Source organism: Physeter macrocephalus, chromosome 11 (assembly GCF_002837175.3).
Source record: "Physeter macrocephalus isolate SW-GA chromosome 11, ASM283717v5, whole genome shotgun sequence".
NCBI classification, from domain to species: domain Eukaryota; kingdom Metazoa; phylum Chordata; class Mammalia; order Artiodactyla; family Physeteridae; genus Physeter; species Physeter macrocephalus.
In genome coordinates, this window is record NC_041224.1 from 132,307,751 (window position 1) to 132,319,447 (window position 11,697).

The 11,697-nt window shown below is 49.8% G+C and overlaps 1 pseudogene; it reads left to right on the top strand.

Annotated features, from left to right (window-relative positions):
* The first annotated feature begins 10,704 nt into the window (after positions 1–10,704).
* LOC102973524 (ferritin light chain-like) lies at positions 10,705–11,228 on the top strand (annotated as a pseudogene).
* Positions 11,229–11,697: the final 469 nt, after the last annotated feature.

The following is an 11,697-nucleotide window of genomic DNA, read 5'->3' on the forward strand; positions in this document are numbered from 1 at the left end:
GTGTGTGCGGTACGCGGGCCTCTCACTGTTGTGGCCTCTCCCGTTGCGGAGCACAGGCTCCGGGCGCGCAGGCTCAGCGGCCATGGCTCACGGGCCCAGCCGCTCCGCGGCATGTGGGATCTTCCCGGACCGGGGCACGAACCCGTATCCCCTGCATCGGCAGGCGGACTTGCAACCACTGAGCCACCAGGGAAGCCCTAAGGCATTACTTTTAGTTGAATTTCTTACCACTAAACTGGCCACCAGGGAAGGAGAAAATGACGGCTTTTAATAATGATTAAAGAAGCACCGATGGTTAGGCCAAGCCAGAACTGCATCAGCACCAGCAAAGCCTGTGAGAACGCTCTCCTCAATGCTTCCCAAGGCCGCTTCTCCGAAGACAACAGCCTGCCCGAAGCCTGGCGGGCGGGCGTCAAGCTCACCAGGTGCTCAGCTTTGCAAGCCTCTCCTTTTTCTCCTCCTCCCTAACCCTCCTGTCTTCCACCCCCACTTCTCCTCTGTGCCTCTTCCCTTGTTTTCCAACATCTCTAAGCAGTTTACAAAAAGGAGACCTTGAGGTTTCTTTGTCACTGATATTTGAATGAAAGTAGCAACCCAGCTGTAGCCTCTGCTTAGGAGAACAGCCTGGTCCTGCCTTCCTGCAGGTCCTCAGAGCCACAGAGACAGGGCAGGGGTTGGACAGGTAGGAAGGCCACTCTTTACATTCGAGATAACCAAGGCTCAGGTTGAATTCACAGATAGAACTACCGTTTCTCCTTTCATCCCTGGCCCTCCCGTGGGCTCACCTTTGTTCCCATTCTTGTACGTGGGTTTTAAGAGGCAAGGCCATCGTGCTGGGCATGCGAGGGAAGGACAGGCACCCTCAGCCTTTTCTGGCTTCCTCAGGCAAGACATCCTGCAAGCTGACAAGCCGAGGCCTCTGGGCTAGTGTCTGCTGGAAAAGATTGGGTCGGAGAGGTCCATCTTGCTAGGAGGACAGAGAAGACCTTGCTTCATTCTACCTGGTTCAGCCAGATACAAGAACAACGCAACCAAGTACCATTTGCAAAACTGAGGTGCCTGAGACCCAGGGTTAGAGGCAGGTCTCCGACGGACCCGGCACTGTCTTTTGCGGTCTTCCTCTCCACTACAGTATGTGTCTTCCTTCTCTGTGGCTTTGATGGCTGCTTGGTTGAACCTTTCCACTCCCTGGACTCTCGTTTCCTTGATGTCTTTGTCTCCCATTTCTTTGACCCTATGTCCGAAAAACGTCTCCCATCCATCCACTTCTCTCCATTTCCAGGTCCTCTGCCAGAGTTTAGCCCCCATCATATCTTGCCTGGACTGGTCAGCCACACTTCCACTCTTCACAACCCACTCTGCACACCACAGCCAGTGTGACCTTAAAATGTCACTCACATGCTTGGGACCCTCTGGTGGTTTCTCACTGGTCAAAGACCAAATTCCAAAATCTTTGCAGTGACCCACAGATCCTGGCATTCTGTGGCCCCTGCCCCTCATCTGCTTCGCACTGCTTGCTGGGATGGGTCATGCTGGCTGCTGGTCAGTTTTGAGCAGGGCTGGCTTCAAGGGTCTGAGACCAGTGCAGCCCTGTGGTCGCCATCTTGAAATTCTTAGTAATTATCTTGGGTTTCTTTTGTTTTTTTGGTTGCGTCGCACGGCTTGCAGGATCTCGGTCCCCTGACCAGGGACTGAACCCAGGCACAGCAGCAAAAGCCTGGAATCCTAACCACTAGGCCACCAGGGAACTCCCAGTAATAATCTTTGAATTTGTGTTTTACAAGTGAAGTCTGATGGGACAACGGAGAGAGTACCCTTTGCACAGGGCTTAGAGCCTCAGCTCTCCTCTGGTCCTACCTCCTGCCGCCACCCTGCTCCCTGGATCCCCGGTCCCACCTGGCCTCCCCTTCCTCCCTGTGGCCACTTCCTCCCTCTGCCAGGAGCAGTGATCAAGTGCACTGGCAGGCGAGGCCCACATTCTGCTGTCGCCCCTCACTGCGGGGCAGTGTGGCAGAGAGGGTTGGAGACAGGCAGCTGATGTGATGTCATCTCCACCCAGGCTGGCAGTCCCACAGCACATTTAACGGGTGATAACAGGGGTCTCTCTCCCTGTCTGGATCCAGGTATCAAGCATGTCCTGGGACAGAGGTTGTGCTATTTTGGGATCTCCCATCTGCTGTGGGTTGGGGAGGGGCACCCCCAGGGAGGGGAGATTGACTGACCCACCCGTGGCTGGGGGCCTGCATTTTCCTCTGCACTGGGCTTAGCAAATTCCATAGCCAGCTCTGCCTCTGAGATTCTCTGGGCTGCTGCCCAGACTGCCCTTTCCAAGGATGATTCTTTTTTGTTTTTAATTAATTAATTTATTTTTGGCTGCATTGGCTCTTTGTTGCTGCACGCAGGCTTTCTCTAGTTGTGGCAAGTGGGGGCTACTCTTTGTTGCAGTGCGTGGGCTTCTCATTGCAGTGGCTTCTCTTGTTGCGGAGCACGGGCTCTAGGCGTGCAGGCTTCAGTAGTTGTGGCTCGCGGGCTCTAGAGCGCAGGCTCAGAAGTTGTGGCACGTGGGCTTCAGTAGTTGTGGCTCGTGGGCTCTAGAGCGCAGGCTCAGTAGTTGTGGCGCACAGGCTTAGTTGCTCCACGGCATGTGGGATCTTCCCAGACCAGGGATCGAACTCGTGTCCCCTGCATTGGCAGGCAGATTCTTAACCAATGTGCCACCAGGGAAGTCCCCATGGATGATTCTTTCTCATCCTTCAGGTCTCAGCTCACAGATCACCTCCTCAGATCATCCAGCCCTGCTCCTCCTATCCAAAGTAGGTCAAACCTGTTATCCTCTCTTTGCTTTCTTCATATCACACTTTGAAGGAATTGCCTGGTTCACAGGGCTTGCACATTTATTAGGGTAATTGATACATGCCTTTAAACCACTCATTTGCACAGAGGGGACCTCCAGGGAGGCAAAGTAAGTGAGAAGATGTGTATGGCTCTGAGCTGACTGATGGATTTGAGTTCCCTTCCCAGCCCTACACTTGCTGTTGCCTCTCCTGCCTTCTCTGATTCCTCATGGTGGACATAGGGAAGGTCCTGGCAATTACTTATCTCAAGAAAAAAAAAAAAATGAATGATTCCCTTTCTCTGTTTCTGTTCAGTCATTCTCTCTTCACCTGGGAAAAGAGCAGGATGGGAGCAGGGGGACTTGAGAAAAGGTATAAGAAGTCCTTTGTTTTAAAGTAGCAGAAAAAATTGCTGCTTGGTATTTTCCCCAATTTTATTTATTGAAAAATCTGACTCCTGCTCCTCTTGAGTTCAAGATGGACAATGGAAAGGCTTGGAGCCATCCTATAATATAATCTAGCATGCATTCAATCAGGAGGTCTTTTTGGAGCACCTCAGGGGCATAGCCTAGGCACTGATTAACCAGGAAGTCACTGGCCTTAATGCACAAGCAGGATGTACAAGCCCCCTACTACATGAGTCAATGCCTGTTTAGCTGCTGTTATGGACTGAATGTTTGTATTTCCCCAAAATTCATATGTTGAGGCCCTAACTTCTAATGTGATGGTATTTGGAGATGGGACCTTTGCGAGGTAATTAGGGTTAGATGAGGATATGAGAGTGGGGCTCTGGTCCAATGAAATTAGTGCCCTTATAAGAAAAGACACTGGAGGGAATTCCCTGGTGGTCCAGTGGTTAGGACTCAGTGCTTTCACTGCCATGACTTGGGTTCAATCCCTGGTTGGGGAACTAAGATCCCGCAAGCCGTGCAGTGGGGAAAAAAGACACAGGAGGGTTCTCTGTCTTCCTCTTTCTCTTTCTCTCCCTCCCTTCCTCTGTGTGTGTGTGTGTGTGTGTGTGTGTGTGTGTGTGTGTGGTGTACAAGAAAGCAGCATTCTGCAAGCCAGGAAGAGTACCCTTTCCAGAATCTCTCTCAAGAACTGACTTGACCAGCACTATGATATTGGACTTCTCAGTACTCCAGAACTGTGAGAAAAATAATTTCTGTTGTTAAAGCCACCCAGTCTATGGAATTTTCTTATGGCAGCCTGAGCTAAGACCGTTGGGTAGCTGGGAGTTGCCATAGGGGGGTACATGGGGACTTGGGGCAGTGGCTAGTCACCAACTGGTACAGAAATATTTCAGTATATCTTAACAGTTGGTACAAGTATACTGTAATGGACCAGCACTATTCGTGGAGTTTACATTACAGAAGAGGTAGACAATATAAAAAATAAGCAAAATAAATAGTATGTCCATGGTTTTATGTGTTATGAAGATTAAAAAAAAGGCAGAGGAGAGGATTAGGAAACACCATGGAAGAGGGATTTCTATTTTATGTTGTAGGATGGAGTAAAGAGAAGGAAAATGGCACGTTCCCATCCTTTAAGGGGACTTTCCAGAAGTTACACACTACACTTAAAGCCTATTGCTCAAAACTTAGTCACACAGCCACAGCTTTCTGCAAGAGAAGATGGGAAATGCAGACGTCATTCTGAAAAGCCATGTGCTCAGCTATTGTGGGGAAGTGCGGTTCCATTACTGAACATGCAGAGAATGGATATTGGGGAACAACCAGCCACAGCATGGTTGGTTACATGACCAGAATAACATGGCCAGATTGCATGTAGAAAGACAATTTTCACAGATCTGTTGGGAGACAGTTCTCCATGGGTCTCTCACATTTGTGGGTGTCCTATAAACAGAGGCACCAGCTGCCTTTGTTCTGGATTATCTTTGCAAGGATGGTTGTATAGTGAATAGTCTTGGAAGACAGTGTCTCCCCAAAGAACAAAGTGCAGGCATGCTGAGTGTCCAGTATAATAAAGATAATGTTTCCTTTTGCAGAAGAGGTCAGGACTTATGGACCATTATAAAATACTCGGGTTCCCTAAGCTTAGGCTTCCTCCCCTGTAATACAACCCACTGCAGTCTCAGGTGTCACCTGGCTCTCTTTGCATTGATCTGTGGGAACTGGAGCTCAGGAAATCCCCATAAAAACATGTACTTATTTAGCCATTCCCAGGTATGGAAGGAAAATGATAGCTTATACTAAAGAAATCTGGCTGATGCCACCTTTACAAGGGGATCAAACAACACAACCAATAATGGGACAAATTGACACCATGAGCCCCTAATGTAATGCCCTGAGAAGACCCAACACTACCTCTGTTGCTTTCTTGTTACAAAATATATAGCTTGATTCTAATCATGAGGAAAAACTAATCCAAACCAAGGGACAGGCCATAAAATTATCAACATCATGAAATACAGAAAACAGGGGAACTCTTCAACCACAGTGGGCTCAACAGATGGGTGAGAGAGACCTGGCTAGTTGTGAGGCCATCAATAACTTCGCAAAGGCTGCTTATGCTACCTGTTGCAAAGCACACTGGAAGTTGCTGGGCAAATATTTGAACAGCATTTCAATCCTAAACCTGTAACGGCCTGAGCCTCCCAGTTGCAGGGCCTCCTGCCTGGTGCCGGCAGTTATGTCAGCATCTCCTTCAAATCCAGCCACAGCAGGGGCCCATCGAGCCACTCAAAGCTCAAGTCTGGCTTTCCAGAAATAGCCACCAGCCTAGAAATGTGTCACTAGGGGAAAGAAGGAAAGGAAAATATAACCAAAGGCCCAGGGTACAGGCAGCCTCTCCTCTCTTTCTCTCCAGAAAACAGAGGGCTCCCCTTTCCTTACTCTGATCCTTTCTCATTCTTGTTCTCTGTTCAGGGGAATCTGAGTCCATGGTTAATCCTTGAGATCCAGAATGAGTCAGACATAAGTTTGGATTCCAGATTCTCCACCTACCAAATGAGAACAATAATGCACCTTCCTCCTGGGAGTAAGTGAATGTCGGAGAGATAATGCACAGCGCGTGACATGTGGGGAGCAGGAGACCAGGGTCAGCTGTTCTCCCCCAGGAGTGTCTGAACAAGGTCAGAGGTGGACATCTCCAGTCCCTGTGCCTCTTGGACCACCCTTGGGAGATTTCCAGTCACAGAGCAGGAGAGATGGGTCTCCAATCAGACGTCCTAGGATGCTTTAGGGAGGGGGGCCGGAGGAGGGGGTGCTGGGACTTCCCTTGTGTAAGCTGCACACTCAAAATAAGCCCAGGCAGAAGACTCTGGGAATTTCCTACCACCTTCACTGTAGATGTCCTATTTATAAAGCTGAGTGACTGCAGCCGTTGCTTCACAGCCACTCAGCCCATGGAGACAGGAAATGAGGAGCACACCCAGAAACAGGGGCCTCACCCACCCAGAAACAGGGGCCTCACCCACCCAGAAACAAACAGGGGCCTCACCCACCCAGAAACAGGGGCCTCCCCCTTGCACAGGCCTGGGGGATGCCCTGGGTCCAGCCTGGCTGTTCCACTCTTGGAAACACCTTGATAGGCTCAGGGTATTTGCGTTTCCGGACCAGGCTTTCCCTCTCTCATCCCACTGACCCTTTTTCTGGCTTCTTTGCTCCAAAATAGCCTGCTTTGTTTTGGCGTTATAAACTTCGAAGAAAAGTCTGGCTTCTTCTAGGCTTGTTTACAAGCAGTGCCAGGCCGTCTCCCTCCAAGACCCAAAGGATCAGGGATCGGATGGGATCTGAGGGCATCTGTCTGCTTCTCTGCATGAACACACCAGCCTGGATGCCTCTGTTTATCACGATCTCTGTGTGCAAAAAGCAAGTTCTAGGAGCGATTCCTTAAGGTCAGAGGTGTGGGCCCTGAAAGGCAGTGAAGGGGCACAAAGGCGAGCAGAGGTCAGCCAAGACCAGCTGCACTTGCCCGTTCATCAGCCCATCCTGGGGAAGCCCTGGCAGGAGGGGCGGGGAGGGGGCCCCCTCACTTCCTGATTTTACAGTTATTCCACGAGCAACTGAAACTGGGGTCACCAACCACAGCTGCGAACCAAGGCCTCCCCATCCTGCCCCCAGCAGTCCCATCAAATGCTGTGCAGGGCAGAAGGCAGCCCCATTTCCCCACCTTGCAGGTGTGCAGAGAAGTTTCCAAACCAAAGCCACCTTACTACTCAGCCACAGTTACTCATCAAACAAGGCAAACCAGCTGCCTGGTTAAAACATTCAACTCCTGACTCTCCCTCAGTGAACTTCTGTTCAGTACCAAGTGTAGGGACCTCAAATCAGCGTGCCTTGTGGATCTAGCTCTGACTCGTGAGAGTTCTGGGGATGTAGGAGGTCCAGACCCTGGGAGTTCCCAGTCCCCACAGCTTTGGGTGTTAGGGTCACAGCAGCACAGGTGAGAAGGGCTGCATGGGGTGGGGCCTCCAGCAGTTGGTCAGCATGGGCTGGTGCTGGGAGGGGCTGCAGTTGCTCCAGCTCCTCCCCCAGCCCCATGTCAGGTGATCAAAGGACCCCAGGGCTTCTTTGGGTGACACTGTTGGATGGTGGGTGTGTGGTCCACCTACTCTTCTGGAACTGAAGACTCTTTTACTGTCTACTGTCCCTGATATTTCCCCAGACCGACCCCCGCCCCATCAAAGTCCCCCTCAAGAGAGTCCTTCCCTTTTCTCTGTCTTCCTCCTCCTCTCCAAACCCCTCCCTATCTCTTTTTTTTTTTTTTTTTTTTTTTTTGGGAGCACAGGCTCCGGACGCGCAGGCTCAGCGGCCATGGCTCACGGGCCCAGCCGCTCCACGGCATGTGGGATCTTCCCAGACCGGGGCATGAACCCGTGTCCCCTGCATCGGCAGGTGGACTCTCAACCACTGCGCCACCAGGGAAGCCCCTTCCCTCTCTCTTTTTGGTAGCATCCCCTCCCCTCCCCTTTCCTGTTACCAGAGAACTTTAGGCCACCCTTTCTCCCATCATGGTGGCCAATGGCCTGACTACAAGTCTCTGAAGCTGTGGGGACCCTACATGTTCACATCACAGAGGTCTGGCCCCTCCCTGTAGGAAGGGGAAGAGGAAACATTTTCCCTCCTTCTAATGAGTCATCCCCTCAACCCCCGCCACCCCCTTACCACAGATATTAAATGGGGGGGTGCTTCTTACTGCAGCCGTGGAAAAACAAAATGTCAGCTTAGAAAAAAACAATGGCTCAAACAAATTAGAACTAATAAGGCTCAGTATGTTTGCCAGACACAAGATCTCCCTGCACAAATCAACAGCATCTCTCCCCCAACTACAAGAGCTGCTAGGAAATATTACTAAAAAGATACCGTTTACAACAGCAACAGGAAGGAATTCCCCAGCGGTCCAGTGGTTAGGACCCTGTGCTTCCATCCCTGGTCGGGGAATTAAGATCCCACACGCTGCCCCGCCAAAGGACAACAGTGGCAACAGGAATTACAAAATATCTAGGGGTTAACCAAGAACATACAAAACTGCTATACAAAACTTTTTAATTCTAATAAATGAAACAGAAAATGACCTGAGTAAATAGAGCACAGTCCATGCTTTTGGACTGGATGCCCGAATATAGGATGACTTGTCTTGGATGATTCTATAAAGACCTAATTGAATTCATGGTTAACCTACAAATTCAGTGCACTCCCACTCAAAACTCCAGTTGGATTTCTTTTTGAGGAATAATAAATAAACAAATAAATAATAATCTTTCTAAAAGAAGAGTAGAGAAGGGAGACTTGCTCAATCAAACACACTGCAGACGCATAGCAGTACAGCATGGTACTGGCCCAGTGACACACAGACCAGTGGGGCAGAGTAGAAAACACGGCAACACATCCGTGGACTGTTATGTGTATACATACACATCGAAATGTCACATAAAAGCACACCTTCTCAATGGATTTAGCCCCAAGTTAAGGTTTCGATGGGATCTTCTGCTCCCCTGCTACCATTGTAACAAGTAGACCTGAGGAACAGCCTTGATAACAGTACCTTGAGGTCCCTGCATGACTCAAAATGAACTACAGAAAACTGGCTCTGTGGAGAGGACAGCCCTTAATGTCCTACAGGCTTAACTTTCTAGAACTGCCCCCCAAATTCAGCAGCAGCAACAAGATGCTAGACGTAAGAAGCCGTGGAGGCATACAGAGCTGAGGCAGGGCAGCACACAAAGCCACAGGGTGTCAGCTCTCCCCACATGACAAGCATTGTTCAGCTAATGAGAAGGTGAGCTCCACCTGCCAGAGGAGCTGGAGGCCAAGCCGAAAAGGAGATGGATTGAGTCTGAGCCAAAAGACAGATTCCACAAAGCAGCCCCATTCTGAGGGTCCAGCAACTTTTACTCTAGCGAATCCATTCAGCTCTCCTGTATCCCGAAAAGCACCAACAACTTTAAGAAAAATATGGCATCAAAAGAAAATCTCATATCTTGTGTTTCCATTCTTTTTACCTGTCACTCATTTAGTATTTCTAGGAAATAACATCCTTTCCCTCTGTTTTAGGCAGGATTAATCTAGGTTGTACAGTGGTAGCAAACAAGCCCCAAATCACAGAGGCTTATATCCTGATAATTGTTGAAGTTAAAGTAATGGGTATAGCAGGTTCAACATCCTATTGTCTCTGCTTTCATATGTTTGAAATTTTCCGTAATAAACCTTTTTTATTTAATCTCCATGGCTTAAAACAACAAAAATTTGTTTCTTGCTCCTACTACACACCCATCATGGATCAGTCAGCTCTCTACTCCCACTTTGTCCTTGCTGAGAGGCACAGACTAGTGAGCTTCTGCTATCCGGGGTATTACTGATTACACGGCAGAGGAAAAGAACCGTGGGAGTAAAAGAACCATGGGGGAGTCATCTGATGGTGCGTAAGGCTTTTGCCCGGGGAAGTGAAACATATCACGCTATCGACATTTCATTGATAAGGTAAGTCACACGGCCACACTTAACTTCAGTGGCTTAGGAAAATATGGCCCACCTATATGCTCAGTAGAAGGAGACCTGGAAATACTTGGTGAACAGCACTAACGATTACCACAGCTCTGAGGACGTGAATCTAGGAATTAAAGGCCAAAAGGCGCTCTGATACACCATAGTTTTTACCAATGGATTTCAACACCACTCTGCCAACCCTTGCCACCCAAAAGTTCGGCCTTCTCACTTGTGATAAACCACTCAAAATTATACCAAGACTGGGAGTTCCACAATGTCAGGGACAGTTTATCTGTCTTTACGTCTCCAACACAGAGCACCTGTTTTGTCTTTACCAGGTGCTAAATTCAGATTTGCTGAACTGAAGAGACACTGGAGACAAGCAGTGTGAACAACCAGGCATTCCCTTACAGAACCTATTTCTCACCTTTGTTCTTACTTTTAACAAATTCTGCCTTAGGACATTCCCAGGCGGAGCAGCGGGGTGGTGGGGGGGGCTGCTGCTTTTCTAGGCCACTGGGTTATTGAGGTGATCCTAGGTGGCCAGTCTTTCTCGGCCAAGAGCCCTGAGCTTGAACGCACCAATGTCAATCCCGAGATCCCTTCAGCCTCGGGATCATCCCACCCAAAAGCCCGCATCTTATAGATGAGGAAACGGAACCTCCGAGAAAGTAATGATTTCTATTTGCTGTAAGTATCTATGGTCTGCAGTGCACCCGGCAGTCCCACAGATCTGTCTCTTGCTTCAGCAGTGTTTGGGTGGAACACACCTGTAGATGCCCCTTCTCCCAGCCCCTGGCCACCCTCCAACTTCTTTTCCAGTGGCAACCTTTGGAACCAACCAATTAGACATCCTCTGCCCACCTCCCCGGACCAGCCAACACCATTTTTTGAGCTTAGCTCCTTATTGCCGATCAACCATGAGCCCCTGGATTCATCAGAATTATTCTGCCAAGATGGAGGCCGCCGTCAACCACCTGGTCAACACACATCTGTGGGCTCTCCACACCTACCTCTCTCCGGGCGTCTGTTTCAACTGTGACGATGTGGCTCTGGAGGGCCTGGGCCACTTCTTCCTCGAGTTGGCAGAGGAGAAGTGCAAGGGCACTGAGCATCTGTTGAAGATGCCAAACCAGCTCAGAGGCTGTGCCCTCTTCCAGAATGTGCAGAAGCTGTTCCAAAGATGAGTGGGGTAAAACCCAGACGTCACGGAAGCCACCATGGTCGTGGAGAAGAACCTGAACCCGGCCCTTTTGGATCTGCATGCCCTGGGTTCTGCCACGCAGACTCCCAGCTCTGACTTCCTGGAGAGCTGCAACCTACACGAGCCGGTGAAACTCATCAAGAAGATGGGCGGCCACCTGACTGACCTCCCAGGCTGGCGGGCGCCAGCTGGGGGCTGGGCGAGGAGCTCTTCAAAAGGCTCACCCTTAAGCACAACTAACTTGGAGCCTCCGGAGCCCAGCAGCCTTTGAGGAGCCCCTCTGCATCACCCTGGTGTCAGGGCTTCTGCCTCAGCCTCTCTCTGCAGCCACTGGGCAGCTTTTTAACCCAAGCCCTGGACCAAATGGAAACAGTTTTTTAAAAAGTCTAAGACCTTCGCTTTAGAATTCTTCAAAATGCCTGTGGCTGAACTGACTTCGCAACCCCAGTCTGGTGTTCTCTGTCTGCCATACTGTATCCAGCCATGCTGTAAATTGCCACGTGTTCAGCAAATGTAAAATTAACAGAGAGAGAGAGAGAGAGAGAGAGAGAGAGAGAGAGAGAGAGAGAGTTGTTTGTATAATGCAGGCAATTCTGCCTGCTATTCCACTCAATGAAGGGCTATGAATCTGCTGTTCCTGGTGGGTCCTGGTTCCCGCCTCCTTCTCATTGTGTAAGAACTAGTCAGGCTTTGTGTAGCTCTAGCAGAG